This window comes from Dermacentor variabilis, chromosome 4 (genome assembly GCF_050947875.1).
Source record: "Dermacentor variabilis isolate Ectoservices chromosome 4, ASM5094787v1, whole genome shotgun sequence".
NCBI lineage: Eukaryota > Metazoa > Arthropoda > Arachnida > Ixodida > Ixodidae > Dermacentor > Dermacentor variabilis.
Genome location: NC_134571.1, coordinates 11,544,482 through 11,553,955, shown reverse-complemented (window position 1 = coordinate 11,553,955; position 9,474 = coordinate 11,544,482). Strand labels below are relative to the sequence as shown.

General features: G+C 49.3%; 1 pseudogene; it reads right to left on the bottom strand.

Moving 5' to 3' along the window:
* Positions 1-758: 758 nt before the first annotated feature.
* Positions 759-4,534, bottom strand: LOC142577719 (uncharacterized; annotated as a pseudogene).
* Positions 4,535-9,474: the final 4,940 nt, after the last annotated feature.

Here is a 9,474-nt window from a genome sequence, read left to right as displayed (position 1 = left end):
AATGACCCGGCTTGCCGCTAGAAGAAGGCGAGTGATAGCTCGAGGACACAGCGCTTCTTTCATATCGTGTACTAGACTTCAAGTATCCGTCTCCTTGTCCACACTGAAGCATAGGTCAGTGTACTTCCACGCAAGCTATGTTCCCTGCTCATTACACAATACGCCGGGGGTGCTACATAGAACAGGCAATCGTCGGCAGTTTTTTCTCTCTTCTTAAAAGCGCTTGCAAACACACTGCAGGCGCTCAGCAGCGCACAACATCCCCTGTATGCCGGCTTCTTTGCGTATAGCTTTTAGAGTTCTGGCGAAATGCGACGCAAATACGGTACAATTCTTTCCTTGTAATGCAATGAGCATTTTTAGGTTCGCACTTTCCGGTGTCTACCTTTCTGTCTGTCTTGGTCTCTGCTGTAGCATGCATACAGACGCTACTCAGATAGCAGGAATAGGAATGGCTTTATTCCCAAACGCGCGCTGTTTATCTAGGTACAAACAGGGGCGTGGCCGTGACGTCATTCTGTCGCAACACTTCTGCCAGCTTTAATTTTCTTTTTAATTGTATCCCCATCTATCTGGTTGCTTGCGTGTTCGTGCACTACGCCTTAAGGTTTCAGGAGTAGGCTGCACTGGAACCTGCTCCGAGGTCGCGGGGCCGGACATCGCCTGGTGATCTTCAAGGCGCCCCGATGCTCAGGGCTCATGTGAAGATTGGTTTTGCAGTGTCTGATCGTCGCCCTGTGGACCGTCTGGAAGGGCTGTCATTTCTCGGGCCGCCGTGGGGTCTGCTTGATCGAGCCGTCCTGGAAGTTGTAGGACTGAATGAGAGCTTCTGGCTGGCTGGTAATCCGGGCGCTTAGCTGAAACGATATGGTCGGCATGCACAAAACGTTCTTCGTTATTCACCCGCACTGTATACGTGACAGCAATAATACGGCGCGTGATCGTGCCTGCTAACCAAAGAGGGTCGCCCGGACGAGTTCCTTTCACTCGCACCTCGTCACCTGCTGTGAACTCGCGCCACGTTGACCTTGAGCGGACAAAAGTGGGCTGGCGCGATTTATTCTTGCAGGAGGTGCAGGAGGCTAAGACGTGTTCTTGGGGCCCACGTCAAAAACAACTGAGCGGGCGTAATCCCTGTCGATCCGCAGGGCGTGTTCCTGTACGAAAATAAAAACTGATCGACACTATGCTGCATAGACTTGCCATGCTTTTTGTGTTCCCCAATTTGCTTTAGTAGGCTTTTCTTGACGGTTTGCACAAGTCGTTCCGCCGCCCCATTCGAAGCAGGATGATAAGGCGGAGAAGTGAGGTGGCGTATGCCATTGGAGGCAAGGAATGTAGAGAACTGATCAGACGAGAATTGCGGTCCATTGTCTGTGACGACCATTTCCGGTAGACCGAAGCTCGCAAATATTCTTCGCAGCTCTTGCACAGTTGATTCCGCTATAGTTGTTTTCATGCACACAACTTCTTCCCATTTGGAATAAGCATCTATCAGGACTAGTAACCAGCATGAGTTTGCAAAAGCGAAGTCCAAGTGCACTCTTTCCCATCTTTTGCGTGCACGGGCCCAAGGAGTGAAGTCTACCTGGGACGGCGTGTTTTGCCTAAATTGACAGACTGCACAGCTCTGGACAGTGTCTTCTATGTCCGAAGTTTGCTGAGGCCACCACACATGGCTCCTCGCAAGCATTTTCATTCTAGTCGCGCCTGGATGTCCTTCATGCAGCAATTTTAAAACCGGCGTAACAAGCGCACGTGGCACAATTACGCGATTGCCCCAGGTCACGCAGTCTCGATCCAACGATAGTTCATGGCGTCTAGTAAAGTAAGGTGCTAAATTTTCATCGGCAACTTTTGCTGGCCATCCATTTAATGTGAAGAAGTGGACTTTCGATAGGACTGGGTCCTTCTTTGTTGCTTTCCGAATATCTTCAGCTGATAAGGGTAGTTCGTCTGTTGCCGAGAAAAACTGCACGTAGTCACTGAAGTCAGCTTCGTTCTTTAGCGGAAGCCGCGATCATGCGTCTGCATTAGCGAGAGCCTTCCCTTTCCTATATACCCATTTGTAACGGTAGGCCGCAAGTAGCAGCATCCAGCGCTGCATTCGGGCAGCTGATAGTGCTGGAATGGGCTTGTTGTGTCCGAGTAAGCCATTTAATGGCAGGTGATCAGAGTATATAGTGAACTCTCGTCCATAAATATATTTATGAAATCATTTGATAGCGAGCACCACGGCAAGCGCTTCTTTTTTTATTTGAGAGTACCCAGTCTCTGCTTTACTGAGTGTTCGCGAAGCGTAGGCTATCGGTTTTTCACTTCCGTCGATTTCATGGAAGAGCACCGCCCCCAATCCGTATGCAGACGCGTCTGCTACAAGGCCTATTGACTTCTCCGGATTACAGAAGGTTAGGACACTGTCACTCGTCAACCAACGCTTGTTCCTCTGGAAACACTCTTCAGCGTCTTGGGGCTACTGCCACTGCCGAGTTCCCTTCAGTAATTGATATAGGGGTTTCAGCTGTGTGGACATGTTGGGGATTAACTTGGAGTAAAAAGATAGCATGCCAAGGTACGCTCTTAGTTCCGATTCATTCCTTGGAGCTGGCGCATTCCTAACAGCTTCAACCTTTTCCGTGCACGGCTTAATTCCACTTGCGCTAATAATATGCCCCAGATAGGCGACAGAGTCTTTGAAAAACTTACATTTCTGTTGCTTGAGCCGAACGCCATGCTCCCGAAACCGAGCAAGGACTGCTTCAACGCGTTGGAAACATTCCATTTCGGACGCTCCCGTGATGAGGACATCATCGAGATAGCAGGCAACGCCCTTCACGCCTTTTAATACTTGATCCATCACCGACAGGAATATGGCTGGGGCGCTGGAAATTCCGTATGGCATGCGGAGGCACTGAAATAAGCCGATGTGCGTGTTAAGCGTCAATAGTTTTTGAGAGTCAGGGTGCACTTCTATTTGTTGGTACGCCGTGGTCAGGTCTAATACCGTGAAGACCTTGCCTTCCGCAATTACTGCAAAGATGTCTTCGACTAAGGGTAATGGATAATGCTCCGTCATTATGCAAGGATTTAAGGGTAATTTTGAAGTCTCCACACAGCCTCACCTTCTTGTCTGCCTTGGGGACGACGGCCACTGGTGTAGCCCAGTCGCTTTGTGCCACGGGAACCAGGACACCGTTCCGTTCGAGCTGTCGAATTTCTTCTTCGACTGCTGTCCCCAGGGAAAAGGGAACCGGTCGAGCCTTGCAGAAAACTGGTCTGGCGTCTTCCTTTAGGACCAGCTGTGCCTTGTGTCCCTTTATTAGTCCTACCTCCGTAGAAAAGACATCGCTATACTTGCGTAGCAGCTCCTCCACCATTCCGTCTGTCTGCACCGTGAATACGCTCTTCCAGTCAATCTTCAGTTCTGCAAGCCAGTCACGTCCAAGTAGCGACGGCTTCCTTCCAGGTACAACCACGACAGGCAACGTCTTGCGTTGTTCTCGGTAGACCACAGGCACTTCCGCTTGCCCTACTATTTCCAGTGGTGCGCCTCCGTACGTTCTAAGTTGCAGTCCTGTTTTGACTGGTGGCTGTGAACACGACAGGGACGAAAAGACGCTCTCGCTAATAATCGAGACAGCGGCACCTGTGTCGATCTGCATCTCCACCGGCGTACCTGCAATGTGCACTTGCACTCGGTAAGGTCGAGTCATCGGTCCACTTTGCTGAACGTGAAAAAGTTGTAACTCTTCCACTTCTTCATCGTTGTCGTTGAATGCATTAACCGCTTCTCGTTTTTTTCCTTGCACGCCCGAGTCAGATGACCGCTCATTTTGCAATAATGACATCTTGCATTTCGATATGGACAGTATCCCGCATCGTGTTGCTCCGCACATCGGTAACAAGAGTTACCGGCTGCCAGACCCCCCGAAGTCCTCACCTTTTGTCTTTGTTGACCCTTCTGAATGACGTGGACGTCTTCGTCGAGAAAAGTCTTGTCAGAGGTTGGGCGGAAGCCTTTGGAATCTTTCGCAGCCAGTTCCGCGCTTCTGGCTAGGTCATACGCAGTTTCGAAGCTTAGCTCCTTTTTCTTCAGAAGGCTGGCTTGATTCGAAGCTTCGCTGAGGCCAGCCACGAACCTGTCTCGAAGAGCATCGTCCAGAAACGGCCCAAAATCGCACCTTGCTGCCATATGGCGTAGTTCCACGGCAAATGCAGAAATTGTCTCACCTTCCATCTGGTAGCGGCGACTAAACTTGAACCTTTCGGCGATAACTTTGCTTCCCGGAGAGTAGTGTTCCCTGAGGACTGCGACGATTTCATTGAATGATTTGTCTTCTGGCTTCGCTGGTAGCAACAGGTCCTTCAGCGTTTAGTAGGGGCGTTTACCAATGGCCGTTATAAAGGCAGACTTATTCAGGCTGTCATCCTTGTTTTGGGTCACTTTCCAGTAGTGGTCAAATCTTTCAACATAAGACATGAAATCTTCTTCGCCATCATCGACGAAAGGCTCGAAATCCAAGAACTTCGCCATTCTTCTTGTCCTGCACAATCTCGGCCTAAGTTCCCGGTCCCATCTTCGTCGCCAATTGTTGTAGCATGCATACAGACACTACTCAGATAGCAGGAATAGGAATGGCTTTATTCCCAAACGCGCGCTGTTTATCTTGGTACAAACAGGGGCGTGGCCGCGACGTCATTCTGTCACAACAGTCTCCAACCGTTTTTCCGATACCTTGGGTCACTGTTCTAATAGGTTTAGCATTTGGGCGCTCTGCTGAGGGAATCCGCTTTGAAACAGACCGTTCGACCAACTTGGGTCGCTGGATACTTGTCTTGAAGCGCAAATAATCACGGAAAGAGAGCTGAGTGGGCAGTCCAGCTGGCCCGAGAGGCGGCGACGAGGCAAGGCCTCGAAGTACCCTCATAGGAGACCTGAGCCCGGATCGTTAATCTTTGCGGGATTTAAAATGAAGTTGCTCCCATACATCCACGGGGACAGAGGAAAGGAAGACCAGTTAGATTGAAGTTAGCGCTCGTGCTGTCTGGTCCTCCTTTCTTCTGTCCCCGTGCTTTTTTTTCGTTATTGCGCTTCAAGTCAAGTATCCAGCGCCCCAAGTTGGTCAAATGGTCTGTTTCAAAGCCAGTACCCTCAGCAAAGCGCCCATCATCATCATCATCATCAGCCTGGTTACGCCCACTGCAGGGCAACGGCCTCTCCCATACTTCTCCAACAACCCCGGTCATGTACTAATTGTGGCCATGCCGTCCCTGCAAACTTCTTAATCTCATCCGCCCACCTAACTTTCTGCCGCCCCCTGCTACGCTTCCCTTCCCTTGGGATCCAGTCCGTAACCCTTAATGACCATCGGTTATCTTCCCTCCTCATTACATGTCCTGCCCATGCCCATTTCTTTTTCTTCATTTCAACTAAGATGTCATTAACTCGCGTTTGTTCCCTCACCCAATCTGCTCTTTTCTTATCCCTTAACGTTACACCTATCATTCTTCTTTCCATAGCTCGTTGTGTCGTCCTCAATTTGAGTAGAACCCTTTTCGTAAGCCTCCAGGTTTCTGCCCCGTAGGTGAGTACTGGTAAGACACAGCTATTATATACTTTTCTCTTGAGGGATAACGGCAACCTGCTGTTCATGATTTGGGACTGCCTGCCAAACGCACTCCAGCCCATTCTTATTCTTCAGATTATTTCCGTCTCATGATCCGGATCCGCCGTCACTACCTGCCCTAAGTAGATGTATTCCCTTACGACTTCCAGTGCCTCGCTGCCTATTGTAAATTGCTGTTCTCTCCCGAGACTGTTAAGCATTACTTTAGTTTTCTGCATATTAATTTTTAGACCCACTCTTCTGCTTTGCCTCTCCAGGTCAGTGAGCATGCATTGCAATTGGTCCCCTGAGTTACTAAGCAAGGCAATATCATCAGCGAATCGCAAGTTACTAAGGTATTCTCCATTAACTTTTATCCCCAATTCTTCCCAATCCAGGTCTCTGAATATCTCCTGTAAATACGCTGTGAATAGCATTGGAGATATCGTATCTCCCTGCCTGACGCCTTTCTTTATTGGGATTTTGTTGCTTGCTTTATGGAGGACTACGGTGGCTGTGGAGCCGCTATAGATATCTTCCAGTATTTTTACATATGGCTCATCTACACCCTGATTCCGTAATGCCTCCATGACTGCTGAGGTTTCGACTGAATCAAACGCTTTCTCGTAATCAATGAAAGCTATATATAAGGGTTGGTTATATTCTGCACATTTCTCTATCACTTGATTGATAGTGTGAATATGGTCTATTGTTGAGTAGCCTTTACGGAATCCTGCCTGGTCCTTTGGTTGACAGAAGTCTAAGGTGTTCCTGATTCTATTTGCAATTACCTTAGTAAATACTTTGTAGGCAACGGACAGTAAGCTGATCGGTCTATAATTTTTCAAGTCTTTGGCGTCCCCTTTCTTATGGATTAGGATTATGTTAGCGTTCTTCCAAGATTCCGGTACGCTCGACGTCATGAGGCATTGCGTATACAGGGTGGCCAGTTTCTCTAGAACAATCTGTCCACCATCCTTCAACAAATCTGCTGTTACCTGATCCTCCCCAGCTGCCTTCCCCCTTTGCATATCTCCTAAGGCTTTCTTTACTTCTTCCGGCGTTACCATCGGTATTTCGAATTCCTCTAGACTATTTTCTCTTGCATTATCGTCGTGGGTGCCACTGGTACTGTATGCGCCCATATGCTAAACCTATTAGAAGGTATCGGGGAAACGGTCAGAGACCCAGACAGACAGAAAGATCGACACTGGAAAGCGCGGGAAGTATCCTAAGAATGCTCATTGCATTACAAGGTAAGAATTACACCGTATTTGCATCGCATTTGCAAAACTTCAAAAAGGAAAGGAGGACCAGACACCACGAGCGCTAACTTCAAACTCACTGGTCTTTCTTTCCTCTGTCCCCGTGTTTTTTTTTTTTTTTTGCGCTTCAAGTCAAGTGTGCAGTCTCACAAACTCGCCCAAATTTCAGCTCTTCGGCCACTGGGCATGCGTCAAGGATATGCACCGCTCTTCAATGAAAAAATCATTTAGCATTTCTCCGGTGGTGCGCGGAATCAAATCCGCGTTATATATATTCAACAATCTTGTCTGAATATATATGTACACATGCACCACGCGTGGCCATCGCGATAACGGCGCTAGATGGCGCAGCGTGTCCAGTGAGAAATGCGGGGGAGTTCCAGCTGAATAGATGCCTTGCACATGACCCGCCTCTGAGATGTGTTTGTCTACGATGTGCCGCTGCGTTGCTTCTGTGCTCATCGCGTTAACGTCGACATTTATTATAAGAAGGGTGTCCGCTGTTACTTTTTTATTTGAACAATTTAAAAAATTGCGAGTTAATGTTGTTTTTAAAGTTTACCGCTTTTTAAAAAGCTTTGTGAAAAATTGCAGGGCCTAAATTCAAGTTCTGCTACCCCGAGTAATTTAAGTCGAACTTTTTTCTTAAAATCAACAAAATTTATTCAAAATGGTCCAGCACTGACCTCATAAAAGTCTTTCTATGTTTTACATGTAGCCTAATTGGAAAATCGGAGATGACTGCGAGCTGTAACTTCCTCTTAATAGTCGGAGTGACACCGTCTCCAAGGAACCCCTGAAGCGGATTTTATTGGACAGCTCTCAACCATGTTCCAAACCGCACTGACCACGGAGGAAGGAAACTCCGGAGAGGCCCTGACGTCACTCTTTTTGAAGCTAAAGTGAAGCCGGAAGTTGCCGTTGCTCGTGGCGCTGCTCCGCCTATCGGGCCAGCTCTCCTCTCTTTTTTACATTTCTCGCGAAACCACGCCGCGCTGCGCGCACCCGGGCTGCTCGGGCGCGCGCGCTCCGCAGCAATTCTAAACAACTTGAAGGGGCAGCGCAAAAAGACGATGACAGAAGGCAGGAACACACAGGACAGCGCTGAACTCACAATTAACTTTATTCGAAGGCATACACACTTGTGTGTATGCCAATTCGCCCAAATGTCGATCCTTCTACAATACTAAACAATCACGATCTCTCAGTGCATTACCGTTGTTTGGATCGGACTGCTGGTACGATCTGTTGGGAACTCGGCGCTGACGCCCGTGGTTGTACCTGGGTCGCAAGCCCCAAGGGTAGCGTTGGCCTGGCGGCCTGGGGTACAACTGGAAGCATCCGAAGGTCCCGGCAAAGCATGAGTCGACTGGTAACAACGAAACAACTTGTTTATTTTAACATCGCAAAGAGTTGGTGGTCAGGTTTGACCGAAGTAGAGAGACGGGAGAGAACTTCACTCAACAGAAGAAATCGGAGCCCTCCCTTTTGCGTCCGGGGGCAGCTGTTTTTATACTCTCGCAGTTGAGGGCAAGAAGGAACCCCTCAAAAGACGAGCACGTGAATGTACAATGGGCTAATGGTGACGCACACTGTCGTAGCGATGCCGTAGCACCATGACGAGCACGATCTCGTAGCACCCTGTCGAGCACGATCTCGTAGCACCCTGTTGTAGCGCTGCCGGTCGGGCACAATGACTGTAATGAGAGGATGGTCCCTGCTTTGGCATCGCCTGTTTCGGGCACAATGACTGGAATGAGAGGATGGTCCCTGCTTTGGCATCGCCTGTTTCGGGCACAATGACTGGAATGCGAGGATGATCCCTATGCGGTCGCATCGCCGCAGTCGCGCCTGGAAACACCTGGCGATGAGTGTTGCGGCGACGACGATCGGGCCAAAATGTCTGCCGCCCCGCCGCAGTCGCGCCGGCAAAACCACGTGTCGCAGGCGAAACGCAACAGACCGCCCCGCCGGGGGAAGGAGATCCCGATGGACAGGGGACTGCATCCGCTGTCCGGAGGGAAGTCGCTCGATGATGCTCATAACCGAAGTCGGGCGTCCCTCGACGTTTCTCGAGCGCAGCGCACAGAGAAGGCCTCGTTCTCTAGTTCAGGTTCGCACGGGACACTGCAAAGTGACTTCGGGAGAGTTCACATTTTTGTTCTCGTTCCCGGCAAGCGTTAGAACTACGCTGAAACTCAACCGCTCAGTCAGCAAGCACGGCACAACCCTCACTAAGCCCTGCCAGGCTCTTTCCCCTTTTTATACCACTGCCTAGTTCCTTACAGTAGTCTAGCATCACTCAGAACGCGTCCACAAATTGAAAAATTGCACTAGAAAGCATATCATCACTTTGAAACACTAAACAAAAGCAATATGTTAAAAAAAAATCCTGCCTCAGGAAGAAAAACATCAGTAACCAACAATTTTGAGGCTGATTCCTACGTTAGGGGCTTCGACTTAAGCCATCGGCGTTACCGTTGAGACTCCCCTTTTTGTAACGCACCTCAAAGGAATATTGTTGTAAAGCGAGGCTCCAGCGCAGGAGGCGGCCATTTTTGGGAGAGATGGTCTGCAGCCATTGGAGAGGGCAGTGATCCGTC